Source organism: Pleurodeles waltl, unplaced genomic scaffold, assembly GCF_031143425.1.
Source record: "Pleurodeles waltl isolate 20211129_DDA unplaced genomic scaffold, aPleWal1.hap1.20221129 scaffold_39, whole genome shotgun sequence".
NCBI lineage: Eukaryota > Metazoa > Chordata > Amphibia > Caudata > Salamandridae > Pleurodeles > Pleurodeles waltl.
This window is the reverse complement of record NW_027150097.1, coordinates 2,482,501-2,500,110: the sequence shown is the minus strand read 5'-3', so window position 1 is coordinate 2,500,110 and position 17,610 is coordinate 2,482,501. Positions and strand designations below refer to the sequence as shown.

Genomic DNA, 17,610 nt, shown 5'->3' with positions numbered 1-17,610 from the left:
CAGAGCATACCTGAGTTACAATGGAATCAGCAGGAGAGAGGATTGTGTGAGTCTGAGAAAGAAAAGGGGCATAGCTTCAAACCTGAATCTGGCATACCTTTCCAAGGCTACTATTGCCAGTGATTGTGTATTTTAAAAAGGTAGTAAATTTGTATCCTTTCAAGGAGTACATCTATGGGTGCAGATTTGCTACTTTTTTGGTAAACTGATCACTAATTGGAATATTTAGAAAGAAGGGACGCAGTGCAGCACAGCGAGCAAAGTTCCTTTGTGCGTCACTCGAAGAGAGCAGAACTGAGACATATCTTCACAGAAATGGTGCAGTTCTGCTCTTTATCTATGCAAAGGTGCACTTCGGGCTGCCTTGAGTGCAAGGGTATCTGCCTTATGTTCAGGAGAGCTGATGTGCATAAAGGGATATCTTCCTCCAACTATCCTAGGAGATTTTTTAGAGTCAAGCCTGCGCTAGAATGCGCTTGCGCATGCGTATTGCTTGCGAGACGCTGTAGTAGTTAGAAAAGGGCTAGGAGCCCCGTCCATTTCACGTTGGTGTCTTTCATTGGTTTGTGGGCTTCCCTGTTAAAATCTGCTTGCTTTCGTTAGTGGAAGGCATGCATACGTCATGCCTTTTCCGGTGGTTAGCCCTCCTTGAGCGCAGCGACCAAGTACTGAAAACATAGGAGGCTCGCTGTTTTCCATCTGGTTTGTGGACTACTTTTTCTCTTTTTTTCACAGCACGATCTCGTTTGACAGAAGTCGAGCTCATTGCATGACAACGACCCTGTTACATAATTAATTTAACTTTTGCCGGTTACATAGATAATTGCACTTTTGCCGATAGGTTTCAATATGAGTGAACTGTAGCAGGGCGATTGCGCTCATTATTTACATTTAATGAGTCAAGAAAAGTCTGGTTGGGAGTTTACAACTGCTAATAGCTCTATCTCGGAGAAATGCCAGACCAGTTGTATTGCAAGTGCTTGTTTACTCTTTGTATCTGTTCTGCAAATTGCAGCACACCACATGCAAAGAGGCAGTAACATGGAGAAATAAAGACATCTGTTCTCCTTACACCAGCCTCGGGGAGGCGCACCATTGTGGCACAAAACCATGACTGTATGTTTTTGTAAACATGGGTTTACATCAAAATCCATGTGTGGATGTACAAGAAAACCATGTACCACCTGTGGAACACCTACCTGACGCAAAGTAAAGCATGGCAGAGCAATGTGCTGTGTGCTGTTACTTTTTCTTAACATGTGCATGGCTTTGTAAATACCAAAAAACGAATTGTGTTAATGCTGCATCGAAAAAGTGATGCAACCCGATGAAAAATCTGTTTCAACATGGTCCTAAATGTACATTTAAATTCCGGACCCGAAAAAAAGAACAAGTTAAAATCTCACAGTGAAATCAGGATGATATTAAAAAAATGACATGTGCATTGGAAAGGACGTGGCTGAAGGGGCACCAAAGCCAACGACCAAGTCAAGAATGATATTTTGGGATGTCACACTCTAAACATCCCCCATACTCACACAAGTCAATTGTATGACCCTGTAGGAGTCTTGTGTTTGTCATTCCACTGACACTGTGTGTAATGCCCCCCGTTCTTGCGTGCTTTGCCCTGTGTCGCCTTTGTTTTTCTATCTTGAAAAGAATATTTGTAGTGAGGCTCCCCAATGAACTAAAAAGTGTTGTTAAATCCAAAATGTTTGTGAGGCCTCAGTGAGATTTAAACTCACGACCCCTGGTTTACAAGACCAGTGCTCTAACCCCTGTGCTTTGGAGCCAGGAGCTTGTCAGGATGCCGTGCTGGGGACTATATGAAGGAGCAGAGCGTACCTGAGTTACAATGGAATCAGCAGAAGAGAGGATTGTGTGAGTCTGGGAAAGAAAAGGGGCATAGCTTCAAACCTGAATCTAGCATAGCTTTCCAAGGCTACTATTGCCAGTGATTGTGTATTTTAAAAAGGTAGTAAATTTGTATCCTTTCAAGGAGTACATCTATGGGTGCAGATTTGCTACTTTTTTGGTAAACTGATCACTAATTGGAATATTTAGAAAGAAGGGACGCAGGGCAGCACAGCGAGCAAAGATCCTTTGTGCGTCACTCGAAGAGAGCAGAACTGAGACATATCTTCACAGAAATGGTGCAGTTCTGCTCTTTGTCTATGCAAAGGTGCACTTCGGGCTGCCTTGAGTGCAAGGGTATCTGCCTTATGTTCAGGAGAGCTGATGTGCATAAAGGGATATCTTCCTCCAACTATCATAGGAGATTTTTTAGAGTCAAGCCTGCGCTAGAATGCGCTTGCGCATGCGTATTTCTTGCGAGACGCTGTTGTAGTTAGAAAAGGGGTAGGAGCCCCATCCATTTCACGTTGGTGTCTTTCATTGGTTCGTGGGCTTCCCTGTTAAAATCTGCTTGCTTTCGTTAGTGGAAGGCATGCATACGTCATGCTTTTTCCGGTGGTTAGCCCTCCTTGAGCGCAGCGACCAAGTACTGAAAACAAAGGAGGCTCGCTGTTTTCCATCTGGTTTGTGGACTACTTTTTCTCTTTTTTTTCACAGCACAATCTCGTTTGACAGAAGTCGAGCTCATTGCATGACATCAACCCTGTTACATAATTAATTGAACTTTTGCAGGTTACATAGATAATTGCACTTTTGCCGATAGGTTTCAATATGAGTGAACTGTAGCAGCACGATCGCGCTCATTATTTACATTTAATGAGTCAAGAAAAGTCTGGTTGGGAGTTTACAACTGCTAATAGCTCTATCTCAGAGAAATGCCAGAAATGTTGTATTGCAAGTGCTTGTTTACTCTTTGTATCTGTGCTGCAAATTGTAGCACACCACATGCAAAGAGGCAGTGACATGGAGAAATAAAGACATCTGTTCGCCTTACACCAGCCTCGGGTAGGCGCAACATTGTGGCACAAAACCATGACTGTATGTTTTTGTAAATATGGGTTTACATCAAAATCCATGTGTGGATGTATGAGAAAAACATGTACCACCCGTGGAACACCTACCTGACGCAAAGTAAAGCATGGCAGAGCAAGGTGCTGTGTGCTGTTACCTTTTCTTAACATGTGCATGGCTTTGTAAATACCAAAAAACGAATTGTGTTAATGCTACATTGAAAAAGTGATGCAACCCAATGCAAAATCGGTTTAAACATGGGCCTAAATATACACTTACATTCCGGACCCGAAAAAAAGAACAAGTTAAAATATCACAGTGAAATCAGGATGATTTTAAAAAAATGACATGTGCATTGGAAAGGACGTGGCTGAAGGGGCACCAAAGCCAACGACCAAGTCAAGAATGATATTTTGGGATGTCACACTCTAAACATCCCAATACTCACACAAGTCAATTGTATGACCCTGTAGGAGTCTTGTGTTTGTCATTCCACTGACACTGTGTGTAATGCCCCCTTTTCTTGCGTGCTTTGCCCTGTGTCGCCTTTGTTTTTCTATCTTGAAAAGAATATTTGTAGTGAGGCTCCCCAATGAACTAAAAAGTGTTCTTAAATCCAAAATGTTTGTGAGGCCGCAGTGAGATTTGAACTCACAACCCCTGGTTTACAAGACCAGTGCTCTAACCCCTGAGCTAAGGAGCCAGGAGCTTGTCAGGATGCCGTGCTGGGGACTATATGAAGGAGCAGAGCATACCTGAGTTACAATGGAATCAGCAGGAGAGAGGATTGTGTGAGTCTGAGAAAGAAAAGGGGCATAGCTTCAAACCTGAATCTGGCATACCTTTCCAAGGCTACTATTGCCAGTGATTGTGTATTTTAAAAAGGTAGTAAATTTGTATCCTTTCAAGGAGTACATCTATGGGTGCAGATTTGCTACTTTTTTGGTAAACTGATCACTAATTGGAATATTTAGAAAGAAGGGACGCAGTGCAGCACAGCGAGCAAAGTTCCTTTGTGCGTCACTCGAAGAGAGCAGAACTGAGACATATCTTCACAGAAATGGTGCAGTTCTGCTCTTTATCTATGCAAAGGTGCACTTCGGGCTGGCTTGAGTGCAAGGGTATCTGCCTTATGTTCAGGAGAGCTGATGTGCATAAAGGGATATCTTCCTCCAACTATCCTAGGAGATTTTTTAGAGTCAAGCCTGCGCTAGAATGCGCTTGCGCATGCGTATTGCTTGCGAGACGCTGTAGTAGTTAGAAAAGGGCTAGGAGCCCCGTCCATTTCACGTTGGTGTCTTTCATTGGTTTGTGGGCTTCCCTGTTAAAATCTGCTTGCTTTCGTTAGTGGAAGGCATGCATACGTCATGCCTTTTCCGGTGGTTAGCCCTCCTTGAGCGCAGCGACCAAGTACTGAAAACATAGGAGGCTCGCTGTTTTCCATCTTTTTTGTGGACTACTTTTTCTCTTTTTTTCACAGCACGATCTCGTTTGACAGAAGTCGAGCTCATTGCATGACAACGACCCTGTTACATAATTAATTGAACTTTTGCCGGTTACATAGATAATTGCACTTTTGCCGATAGGTTTCAATATGAGTGAACTGTAGCAGGGCGATTGCGCTCATTATTTACATTTAATGAGTCAAGAAAAGTCTGGTTGGGAGTTTACAACTGCTAATAGCTCTATCTCGGAGAAATGCCAGACCAGTTGTATTGCAAGTGCTTGTTTACTCTTTGTATCTGTTCTGCAAATTGCAGCACACCACATGCAAAGAGGCAGTAACATGGAGAAATAAAGACATCTGTTCTCCTTACACCAGCCTCGGGGAGGCGCACCATTGTGGCACAAAACCATGACTGTATGTTTTTGTAAACATGGGTTTACATCAAAATCCATGTGTGGATGTACAAGAAAACCATGTACCACCTGTGGAACACCTACCTGACGCAAAGTAAAGCATGGCAGAGCAATGTGCTGTGTGCTGTTACTTTTTCTTAACATGTGCATGGCTTTGTAAATACCAAAAAACGAATTGTGTTAATGCTGCATCGAAAAAGTGATGCAACCCGATGAAAAATCTGTTTCAACATGGTCCTAAATGTACATTTAAATTCCGGACCCGAAAAAAAGAACAAGTTAAAATCTCACAGTGAAATCAGGATGATATTAAAAAAATGACATGTGCATTGGAAAGGACGTGGCTGAAGGGGCACCAAAGCCAACGACCAAGTCAAGAATGACATTTTGGGATGTCACACTCTAAACATCCCCCATACTCACACAAGTCAATTGTATGACCCTGTAGGAGTCTTGTGTTTGTCATTCCACTGACGCTGTGTGTAATGCCCCCCGTTCTTGCATGCTTTGCCCTGTGTCGCCTTTGTTTTTCTATCTTGAAAAGAATATTTGTAGTGAGGCTCCCCAATGAACTAAAAAGTGTTGTTAAATCCAAAATGTTTGTGAGGCCTCAGTGAGATTTAAACTCACGAGCCCTGGTTTACAAGACCAGTGCTCTAACCCCTGTGCTTTGGAGCCAGGAGCTTGTCAGGATGCCGTGCTGGGGACTATATGAAGGAGCAGAGCGTACCTGAGTTACAATGGAATCAGCAGAAGAGAGGATTGTGTGAGTCTGGGAAAGAAAAGGGGCATAGCTTCAAACCTGAATCTAGCATAGCTTTCCAAGGCTACTATTGCCAGTGATTGTGTATTTTAAAAAGGTAGTAAATTTGTATCCTTTCAAGGAGTACATCTATGGGTGCAGATTTGCTACTTTTTTGGTAAACTGATCACTAATTGGAATATTTAGAAAGAAGGGACGCAGGGCAGCACAGCGAGCAAAGATCCTTTGTGCGTCACTCGAAGAGAGCAGAACTGAGACATATCTTCACAGAAATGGTGCAGTTCTGCTCTTTGTCTATGCAAAGGTGCACTTCGGGCTGCCTTGAGTGCAAGGGTATCTGCCTTATGTTCAGGAGAGCTGATGTGCATAAAGGGATATCTTCCTCCAACTATCATAGGAGATTTTTTAGAGTCAAGCCTGCGCTAGAATGCGCTTGCGCATGCGTATTGCTTGCGAGACGCTGTTGTAGTTAGAAAAGGGCTAGGAGCCCCGTCCATTTCACGTTGGTGTCTTTCATTGGTTCGTGGGCTTCCCTGTTAAAATCTGCTTGCTTTCGTTAGTGGAAGGCATGCATACGTCATGCCTTTTCCGGTGGTTAGCCCTCCTTGAGCGCAGCGACCAAGTACTGAAAACATAGGAGGCTCGCTGTTTTCCATCTGGTTTGTGGACTACTTTTTCTCTTTTTTTCACAGCACGATCTCGTTTGACAGAAGTCGAGCTCATAGCATGACATCGACCCTGTTACATAATTAATTGAACTTTTGCCGGTTACATAGATAATTGCACTTTTGCCGATAGGTTTCAATATGAGTGAACTGTAGCAGCGCGATTGCGCTCATTATTTACATTTAATGAGTCAAGAAAAGTCTGGTTGGGAGTTTACAACTGCTAATAGCTCTATCTCAGAGAAATGCCAGACATGTTGTATTGCAAGTGCTTGTTTACTCTTTGTATCTGTGCTGCAAATTGTAGCACACCACATGCAAAGAGGCAGTGACATGGAGAAATAAAGACATCTGTTCGCCTTACACCAGCCTCGGGTAGGCGCAACATTGTGGCACAAAACCATGACTGTATGTTTTTGTAAACATGGGTTAACATCAAAATCCATGTGTGGATGTACAAGAAAACCATGTACCACCTGTGGAACACCTACCTGACGCAAAGTAAAGCATGGCAGAGCAATGTGCTGTGTGCTGTTACTTTTTCTTAACATGTGCATGGCTTTGTAAATACCAAAAAACGAATTGTGTTAATGCTACATTGAAAAAGTGATGCAACCCAATGCAAAATCGGTTTAAACATGGGCCTAAATATACACTTACATTCCGGACCCGAAAAAAAGAACAAGTTAAAATATCACAGTGAAATCAGGATGATATTAAAAAAATGACATGTGCATTGGAAAGGACGTGGCTGAAGGGGCACCAAAGCCAACGACCAAGTCAAGAATGATATTTTGGGATGTCACACTCTAAACATCCCCATACTCACACAAGTCAATTGTATGACCCTGTAGGAGTCTTGTGTTTGTGATTCCACTGACACTGTGTGTAATGCCCCCTTTTCTTGCGTGCTTTGCCCTGTGTCGCCTTTGTTTTTCTATCTTGAAAAGAATATTTGTAGTGAGGCTCCCCAATGAACTAAAAAGTGTTGTTAAATCCAAAATGTTTGTGAGGCCGCAGTGAGATTTGAACTCACAACCCTTGGTTTACAAGACCAATGCTCTAACCCCTGAGCTATGGAGCCAGGAGCTTGTCAGGCTGCCGTCCTGGTGACTATATGAAGGAGCAGAGCATACCTGAGTTACAATGGAATCAGCAGGAGAGAGGATTGTGTGAGTCTGAGAAAGAAAAGGGGCATAGCTTCAAACCTGAATCTGGCATACCTTTCCAAGGCTACTATTGCCAGTGATTGTGTATTTTAAAAAGGTAGTAAATTTGTATCCTTTCAAGGAGTACATCTATGGGTGCAGATTTGCTACTTTTTTGGTAAACTGATCACTAATTGGAATATTTAGAAAGAAGGGACGCAGTGCAGCACAGCGACCAAAGTTCCTTTGTGCGTCACTCGAAGAGAGCAGAACTGAGACATATCTTCACAGAAATGGTGCAGTTCTGCTCTTTGTCTATGCAAAGGTGCACTTCGGGCTGCCTTGAGTGCAAGGGTATCTGCCTTATGTTCAGGAGAGCTGATGTGCATAAAGGGATATCTTCCTCCAACTATCCTAGGAGATTTTTTAGAGTCAAGCCTGCGCTAGAATGCGCTTGCGCATGCGTATTGCTTGCGAGACGCTGTAGTAGTTAGAAAAGGGCTAGGAGCCCCGTCCATTTCACGTTGGTGTCTTTCATTGGTTCGTGGGCTTCCCTGTTAAAATCTGCTTGCTTTCGTTAGTGGAAGGCATGCATACGTCATGCCTTTTCCGGTGGTTAGCCCTCCTTGAGCGCAGCGACCAAGTACTGAAAACATAGGAGGCTCGCTGTTTTCCATCTGGTTTGTGGACTACTTTTTCTCTTTTTTTCACAGCACGATCTCGTTTGACAGTAGTCGAGCTCATTGCATGACATCGACCCTGTTACATAATTAATTGAACTTTTGCCGTTTACATAGATAATTGCACTTTTGCCGATAGGTTTCAATATGAGTGAACTGTAGCAGGGCGATTGCGCTCATTATTTACATTTAATGAGTCAAGAAAAGTCTGGTTGGGAGTTTACAACTGCTAATAGCTCTATCTCGGAGAAATGCCAGACCAGTTGTATTGCAAGTGCTTGTTTACTCTTTGTATCTGTTCTGCAAATTGCAGCACACCACATGCAAAGAGGCAGTAACATGAAGAAATAAAGACATCTGTTCTCCTTACACCAGCCTCGGGGAGGCGCACCATTGTGGCACAAAACCATGACTGTATGTTTTTGTAAACATGGGTTTACATATAAATCCATGTGTGGATGTACAAGAAAACCATGTACCACCTGTGGAACACCTACCTGACGCAAAGTAAAGCATGGCAGAGCAATGTGCTGTGTGCTGTTACTTTTTCTTAACATGTGCATGGCTTTGTAAATACCAAAAAACTAATTGTGTTAATGCTGCATCGAAAAAGTGATGCAACCCGATGAAAAATCTGTTTCAACATGGTCCTAAATGTACATTTAAATTCCGGACCCGAAAAAAAGAACAAGTTAAAATCTCACAGTGAAATCAGGATGATATTAAAAAAATGACAAGTGCATTGGAAAGGACGTGGTTGAAGGGGCACCAAAGCCAACGACCAAGTCAAGAATGATATTTTGGGATGTCACACTCTAAACATCCCCCATACTCACACAAGTCAATTGTATGACCCTGTAGGAGTCTTGTGTTTGTCATTCCACTGACACTGTGTGTAATGCCCCCCGTTCTTGCGTGCTTTGCCCTGTGTCGCCTTTGTTTTTCTATCTTGAAAAGAATATTTGTAGTGAGGCTCCCCAATGAACTAAAAAGTGTTGTTAAATCCAAAATGTTTGTGAGGCCTCAGTGAGATTTAAACTCACGACCCCTGGTTTACAAGACCAGTGCTCTAACCCCTGTGCTTTGGAGCCAGGAGCTTGTCAGGATGCCGTGCTGGGGACTATATGAAGGAGCAGAGCATACCTGAGTTACAATGGAATCAGCAGAAGAGAGGATTGTGTGAGTCTGGGAAAGAAAAGGGGCATAGCTTCAAACCTGAATCTAGCATAGCTTTCCAAGGCTACTATTGCCAGTGATTGTGTATTTTAAAAAGGTAGTAAATTTGTATCCTTTTAAGGAGTACATCTATGGGTGCAGATTTGCTACTTTTTTGGTAAACTGATCACTAATTGGAATATTTAGAAAGAAGGGACGCAGGGCAGCACAGCGAGCAAAGATCCTTTGTGCGTCACTCGAAGAGAACAGAACTGAGACATATCTTCACAGAAATGGTGCAGTTCTGCTCTTTGTCTATGCAAAGGTGCACTTCGGGCTGCCTTGAGTGCAAGGGTATCTGCCTTATGTTCAGGAGAGCTGATGTGCATAAAGGGATATCTTCCTACAACTATCATAGGAGATTTTTTAGAGTCAAGCCTGCGCTAGAATGCGCTTGCGCATGCGTATTGCTTGCGAGACGCTGTTGTAGTTAGAAAAGGGCTAGGAGCCCCGTCCTTTTCACATTGGTGTCTTTCATTGGTTCGTGGGCTTCCCTGTTAAAATCTGCTTGCTTTCGTTAGTGGAAGGCATGCATACGTCATGCCTTTTCCGGTGGTTAGCCCTCCTTGAGCGCAGCGACCAAGTACTGAAAACATAGGAGGCTCGCTGTTTTCCATCTGGTTTGTGGACTACTTTTTCTCTTTTTTTTCACAGCACAATCTCATTTGACAGAAGTCGAGCTCATTGCATGACATCGACCCTGTTACATAATTAATTGAACTTTTGCCGGTTACATAGATAATTGCACTTTTGCCGATTGGTTTCAATATGAGTGAACTGTAGCAGCGCGATTGCGCTCATTATTTACATTTAATGAGTCAAGAAAAGTCTGGTTGGGAGTTTACAACTGCTAATAGCTCTATCTCGGAGAAATGCCAGACCAGTTGTATTGCAAGTGCTTGTTTACTCCTTGTATCTGTTCTGCAAATTGCAGCACACCACATGCAAAGAGGCAGTAACATGGAGAAATAAAGACATCTGTTCTCCTTACACCAGCCTCGGGGAGGCGCACCATTGTGGCACAAAACCATGACTGTATGTTTTTGTAAACATGGGTTTACATCAAAATCCATGTGTGGGTGTACAAGAAAACCATGTACCACCTGTGGAACACCCACCTGACGCAAAGTAAAGCATGTCAGAGCAAGGTGAGGTGTGCTGTTACTTTTTCTTAACATGTGCATGGCTTTGTAAATACCAAAAAACTAATTGTGTTAATGCTGCATCGAAAAGTGATGCAACCCGATGAAAAATCTGTTTAAACATGGGCCTAAATGTACACTTAAATTCCGGACCCGAAAAAAAGAACAAGTTAAAATCTCACAGTGAAATCAGGATGATATTAAAAAAATGACATGTGCATTGGAAAGGACGTGGCTGAAGGGGCACCAAAGCCAACGACCAAGTCAAGAATGATATTTTTGGATGTCACACTCTAAACATCCCCCATACTCACACAAGTCAATTGTATGACCCTGTAGGAGTCTTGTGTTTGTCATTCCACTGACACTGTGTGTAATAACCCCGTTCTTGCGTGCTTTGCCCTGTGTCGCCTTTGTTTTTCTATCTTGAAAAGAATATTTGTAGTGAGGCTCCCCAATGAACTAAAAAGTGTTGTTAAATCCAAAATGTTTGTGAGGCCGCAGTGAGATTTGAACTCACAACCCCTGGTTTACAAGACCAGTGCTCTAACCCCTGAGCTAATGAGCCAGGAGCTTGGCAGGATGCCGTGCTGGGGACTATATGAAGGAGCAGAGCATACCTGAGTTACAATGGAATCAGCAGGAGAGAGGATTGTGTGAGTCTGAGAAAGAAAAGGGGCATAGCTTCAAACCTGAATCTGGCATACCTTTCCAAGGCTACTATTGCCAGTGATTGTGTATTTTAAAAAGGTAGTAAATTTGTATCCTTTCAAGGAGTACATCTATGGGTGCAGATTTGCTACTTTTTTGGTAAACTGATCACTAATTGGAATATTTAGAAAGAAGGGACGCAGTGCAGCACAGCGAGCAAAGTTCCTTTGTGCGTCACTCGAGGAGAGCAGAACTGAGACATATCTTCACAGAAATGGTGCAGTTCTGCTCTTTATCTATGCAAAGGTGCACTTCGGGCTGCCTTGAGTGCAAGGGTATCTGCCTTATGTTCAGGAGAGCTGATGTGCATAAAGGGATATCTTCCTCCAACTATCCTAGGAGATTTTTTAGAGTCAAGCCTGCGCTAGAATGCGCTTGCGCATGCGTATTGCTTGCGAGACGCTGTAGTAGTTAGAAAAGGGCTAGGAGCCCCGTCCATTTCACGTTGGTGTCTTTCATTGGTTTATGGGCTTCCCTGTTAAAATCTGCTTGCTTTCGTTAGTGGAAGGCATGCATACGTCATGCCTTTTCCGGTGGTTAGCCCTCCTTGAGCGCAGCGACCAAGTACTGAAAACATAGGAGGCTCGCTGTTTTCCATCTGGTTTGTGGACTACTTTTTCTCTTTTTTTCACAGCACGATCTCGTTTGACAGAAGTCGAGCTCATTGCATGACAACGACCCTGTTACATAATTAATTGAACTTTTGCCGGTTACATAGATAATTGCACTTTTGCCGATAGGTTTCAATATGAGTGAACTGTAGCAGGGCGATTGCGCTCATTATTTACATTTAATGAGTCAAGAAAAGTCTGGTTGGGAGTTTACAACTGCTAATAGCTCTATCGCGGAGAAATGCCAGACCAGTTGTATTGCAAGTGCTTGTTTACTCTTTGTATCTGTTCTGCAAATTGCAGCACACCACATGCAAAGAGGCAGTAACATGGAGAAATAAAGACATCTGTTCTCCTTACACCAGCCTCGGGGAGGCGCACCATTGTGGCACAAAACCATGACTGTATGTTTTTGTAAACATGGGTTTACATCAAAATCCATGTGTGGATGTACAAGAAAACCATGTACCACCTGTGGAACACCTACCTGACGCAAAGTAAAGCATGGCAGAGCAATGTGCTGTGTGCTGTTACTTTTTCTTAACATGTGCATGGCTTTGTAAATACCAAAAAACGAATTGTGTTAATGCTGCATCGAAAAAGTGATGCAACCCGATGAAAAATCTGTTTCAACATGGTCCTAAATGTACATTTAAATTCCGGACCCGAAAAAAAGAACAAGTTAAAATCTCACAGTGAAATCAGGATGATATTAAAAAAATGACATGTGCATTGGAAAGGACGTGGCTGAAGGGGCACCAAAGCCAACGACCAAGTCAAGAATGATATTTTGGGATGTCACACTCTAAACATCCCCCATACTCACACAAGTCAATTGTATGACCCTGTAGGAGTCTTGTGTTTGTCATTCCACTGACACTGTGTGTAATGCCCCCCGTTCTTGCGTGCTTTGCCCTGTGTCGCCTTTGTTTTTCTATCTTGAAAAGAATATTTGTAGTGAGGCTCCCCAATGAACTAAAAAGTGTTGTTAAATCCAAAATGTTTGTGAGGCCTCAGTGAGATTTAAACTCACGACCCCTGGTTTACAAGACCAGTGCTCTAACCCCTGTGCTTTGGAGCCAGGAGCTTGTCAGGATGCCGTGCTGGGGACTATATGAAGGAGCAGAGCGTACCTGAGTTACAATGGAATCAGCAGAAGAGAGGATTGTGTGAGTCTGGGAAAGAAAAGGGGCATAGCTTCAAACCTGAATCTAGCATAGCTTTCCAAGGCTACTATTGCCAGTGATTGTGTATTTTAAAAAGGTAGTAAATTTGTATCCTTTCAAGGAGTACATCTATGGGTGCAGATTTGCTACTTTTTTGGTAAACTGATCACTAATTGGAATATTTAGAAAGAAGGGACGCAGGGCAGCACAGCGAGCAAAGATCCTTTGTGCGTCACTCGAAGAGAGCAGAACTGAGACATATCTTCACAGAAATGGTGCAGTTCTGCTCTTTGTCTATGCAAAGGTGCACTTCGGGCTGCCTTGAGTGCAAGGGTATCTGCCTTATGTTCAGGAGAGCTGATGTGCATAAAGGGATATCTTCCTCCAACTATCATAGGAGATTTTTTAGAGTCAAGCCTGCGCTAGAATGCGCTTGCGCATGCGTATTTCTTGCGAGACGCTGTTGTAGTTAGAAAAGGGGTAGGAGCCCCATCCATTTCACGTTGGTGTCTTTCATTGGTTCGTGGGCTTCCCTGTTAAAATCTGCTTGCTTTCGTTAGTGGAAGGCATGCATACGTCATGCCTTTTCCGGTGGTTAGCGCTCCTTGAGCGCAGCGACCAAGTACTGAAAACATAGGAGGCTCGCTGTTTTCCATCTGGTTTGTGGACTACTTTTTCTCTTTTTTTTCACAGCACAATCTCGTTTGACAGAAGTCGAGCTCATTGCATGACATCAACCCTGTTACATAATTAATTGAACTTTTGCAGGTTACATAGATAATTGCACTTTTGCCGATAGCTTTCAATATGAGTGAACTGTAGCAGCACGATCGCGCTCATTATTTACATTTAATGAGTCAAGAAAAGTCTGGTTGGGAGTTTACAACTGCTAATAGCTCTATCTCAGAGAAATGCCAGAAATGTTGTATTGCAAGTGCTTGTTTACTCTTTGTATCTGTGCTGCAAATTGTAGCACACCACATGCAAAGAGGCAGTGACATGGAGAAATAAAGACATCTGTTCGCCTTACACCAGCCTCGGGTAGGCGCAACATTGTGGCACAAAACCATGACTGTATGTTTTTGTAAATATGGGTTTACATCAAAATCCATGTGTGGATGTATGAGAAAAACATGTACCACCCGTGGAACACCTACCTGACGCAAAGTAAAGCATGGCAGAGCAAGGTGCTGTGTGCTGTTACCTTTTCTTAACATGTGCATGGCTTTGTAAATACCAAAAAACGAATTGTGTTAATGCTACATTGAAAAAGTGATGCAACCCAATGCAAAATCGGTTTAAACATGGGCCTAAATATACACTTACATTCCGGAACCGAAAAAAAGAACAAGTTAAAATATCACAGTGAAATCAGGATGATTTTAAAAAAATGACATGTGCATTGGAAAGGACGTGGCTGAAGGGGCACCAAAGCCAACGACCAAGTCAAGAATGATATTTTGGGATGTCACACTCTAAACATCCCAATACTCACACAAGTCAATTGTATGACCCTGTAGGAGTCTTGTGTTTGTGATTCCACTGACACTGTGTGTAATGCCCCCTTTTCTTGCGTGCTTTGCCCTGTGTCGCCTTTGTTTTTCTATCTTGAAAAGAATATTTGTAGTGAGGCTCCCCAATGAACTAAAAAGTGTTGTTAAATCCAAAATGTTTGTGAGGCCGCAGTGAGATTTGAACTCACAACCCCTGGTTTACAAGACCAGTGCTCTAACCCCTGAGCTAAGGAGCCAGGAGCTTGTCAGGATGCCGTGCTGGGGACTATATGAAGGAGCAGAGCATACCTGAGTTACAATGGAATCAGCAGGAGAGAGGATTGTGTGAGTCTGAGAAAGAAAAGGGGCATAGCTTCAAACCTGAATCTGGCATACCTTTCCAAGGCTACTATTGCCAGTGATTGTGTATTTTAAAAAGGTAGTAAATTTGTATCCTTTCAAGGAGTACATCTATGGGTGCAGATTTGCTACTTTTTTGGTAAACTGATCACTAATTGGAATATTTAGAAAGAAGGGACGCAGTGCAGCACAGCGAGCAAAGTTCCTTTGTGCGTCACTCGAAGAGAGCAGAACTGAGACATATCTTCACAGAAATGGTGCAGTTCTGCTCTTTATCTATGCAAAGGTGCACTTCGGGCTGCCTTGAGTGCAAGGGTATCTGCCTTATGTTCAGGAGAGCTGATGTGCATAAAGGGATATCTTCCTCCAACTATCCTAGGAGATTTTTTAGAGTCAAGCCTGCGCTAGAATGCGCTTGCGCATGCGTATTGCTTGCGAGACGCTGTAGTAGTTAGAAAAGGGCTAGGAGCCCCGTCCATTTCACGTTGGTGTCTTTCATTGGTTTGTGGGCTTCCCTGTTAAAATCTGCTTGCTTTCGTTAGTGGAAGGCATGCATACGTCATGCCTTTTCCGGTGGTTAGCCCTCCTTGAGCGCAGCGACCAAGTACTGAAAACATAGGAGGCTCGCTGTTTTCCATCTGGTTTGTGGACTACTTTTTCTCTTTTTTTCACAGCACGATCTCGTTTGACAGAAGTCGAGCTCATTGCATGACAACGACCCTGTTACATAATTAATTGAACTTTTGCCGGTTACATAGATAATTGCACTTTTGCCGATAGGTTTCAATATGAGTGAACTGTAGCAGGGCGATTGCGCTCATTATTTACATTTAATGAGTCAAGAAAAGTCTGGTTGGGAGTTTACAACTGCTAATAGCTCTATCTCGGAGAAATGCCAGACCAGTTGTATTGCAAGTGCTTGTTTACTCTTTGTATCTGTTCTGCAAATTGCAGCACACCACATGCAAAGAGGCAGTAACATGGAGAAATAAAGACATCTGTTCTCCTTACACCAGCCTCGGGGAGGCGCACCATTGTGGCACAAAACCATGACTGTATGTTTTTGTAAACATGGGTTTACATCAAAATCCATGTGTGGATGTACAAGAAAACCATGTACCACCTGTGGAACACCTACCTGACGCAAAGTAAAGCATGGCAGAGCAATGTGCTGTGTGCTGTTACTTTTTCTTAACATGTGCATGGCTTTGTAAATACCAAAAAACGAATTGTGTTAATGCTGCATCGAAAAAGTGATGCAACCCGATGAAAAATCTGTTTCAACATGGTCCTAAATGTACATTTAAATTCCGGACCCGAAAAAAAGAACAAGTTAAAATCTCACAGTGAAATCAGGATGATATTAAAAAAATGACATGTGCATTGGAAAGGACGTGGCTGAAGGGGCACCAAAGCCAACGACCAAGTCAAGAATGATATTTTGGGATGTCACACTCTAAACATCCCCCATACTCACACAAGTCAATTGTATGACCCTGTAGGAGTCTTGTGTTTGTCATTCCACTGACGCTGTGTGTAATGCCCCCCGTTCTTGCGTGCTTTGCCCTGTGTCGCCTTTGTTTTTCTATCTTGAAAAGAATATTTGTAGTGAGGCTCCCCAATGAACTAAAAAGTGTTGTTAAATCCAAAATGTTTGTGAGGCCTCAGTGAGATTTAAACTCACGACCCCTGGTTTACAAGACCAGTGCTCTAACCCCTGTGCTTTGGAGCCAGGAGCTTGTCAGGATGCCGTGCTGGGGACTATATGAAGGAGCAGAGCGTACCTGAGTTACAATGGAATCAGCAGAAGAGAGGATTGTGTGAGTCTGGGAAAGAAAAGGGGCATAGCTTCAAACCTGAATCTAGCATAGCTTTCCAAGGCTACTATTGCCAGTGATTGTGTATTTTAAAAAGGTAGTAAATTTGTATCCTTTCAAGGAGTACATCTATGGGTGCAGATTTGCTACTTTTTTGGTAAACTGATCACTAATTGGAATATTTAGAAAGAAGGGACGCAGGGCAGCACAGCGAGCAAAGATCCTTTGTGCGTCACTCGAAGAGAGCAGAACTGAGACATATCTTCACAGAAATGGTGCAGTTCTGCTCTTTCTCTATGCAAAGGTGCACTTCGGGCTGCCTTGAGTGCAAGGGTATCTGCCTTATGTTCAGGAGAGCTGATGTGCATAAAGGGATATCTTCCTCCAACTATCATAGGAGATTTTTTAGAGTCAAGCCTGCGCTAGAATGCGCTTGCGCATGCGTATTGCTTGCGAGACGCTGTTGTAGTTAGAAAAGGGCTAGGAGCCCCGTCCATTTCACGTTGGTGTCTTTCATTGGTTCGTGGGCTTCCCTGTTAAAATCTGCTTGCTTTCGTTAGTGGAAGGCATGCATACGTCATGCCTTTTCCGGTGGTTAGCCCTCCTTGAGCGCAGCGACCAAGTACTGAAAACATAGGAGGCTCGCTGTTTTCCATCTGGTTTGTGGACTACTTTTTCTCTTTTTTTCACAGCACGATCTAGTTTGACAGAAGTCGAGCTCATAGCATGACATCGACCCTGTTACATAATTAATTGAACTTTTGCCGGTTACATAGATAATTGCACTTTTGCCGATAGGTTTCAATATGAGTGAACTGTAGCAGCGCGATTGCGCTCATTATTTACATTTAATGAGTCAAGAAAAGTCTGGTTGGGAGTTTACAACTGCTAATAGCTCTATCTCAGAGAAATGCCAGACATGTTGTATTGCAAGTGCTTGTTTACTCTTTGTATCTGTGCTGCAAATTGTAGCACACCACATGCAAAGAGGCAGTGACATGGAGAAATAAAGACATCTGTTCGCCTTACACCAGCCTCGGGTAGGCGCAACATT

The 17,610-nt window shown here is 43.1% G+C and overlaps 3 non-coding genes across 3 annotated transcripts; all 3 read right to left on the bottom strand.

The window, feature by feature from the left end:
- Positions 1–3,555: 3,555 nt before the first annotated feature.
- On the bottom strand, positions 3,556–3,628 carry TRNAT-UGU (transfer RNA threonine (anticodon UGU)). Its single transcript has one exon. It is a non-coding gene; the product is annotated as a tRNA-Thr (tRNA).
- A 3,596-nt stretch (positions 3,629–7,224) lies between these two features.
- Positions 7,225–7,297, bottom strand: TRNAT-UGU (transfer RNA threonine (anticodon UGU)). Its single transcript has one exon. It is a non-coding gene; the product is annotated as a tRNA-Thr (tRNA).
- A 7,266-nt stretch (positions 7,298–14,563) lies between these two features.
- Positions 14,564–14,636, bottom strand: TRNAT-UGU (transfer RNA threonine (anticodon UGU)). The gene has a single exon. It is a non-coding gene; the product is annotated as a tRNA-Thr (tRNA).
- Between the last annotated feature and the right edge of the window lie 2,974 nt (positions 14,637–17,610).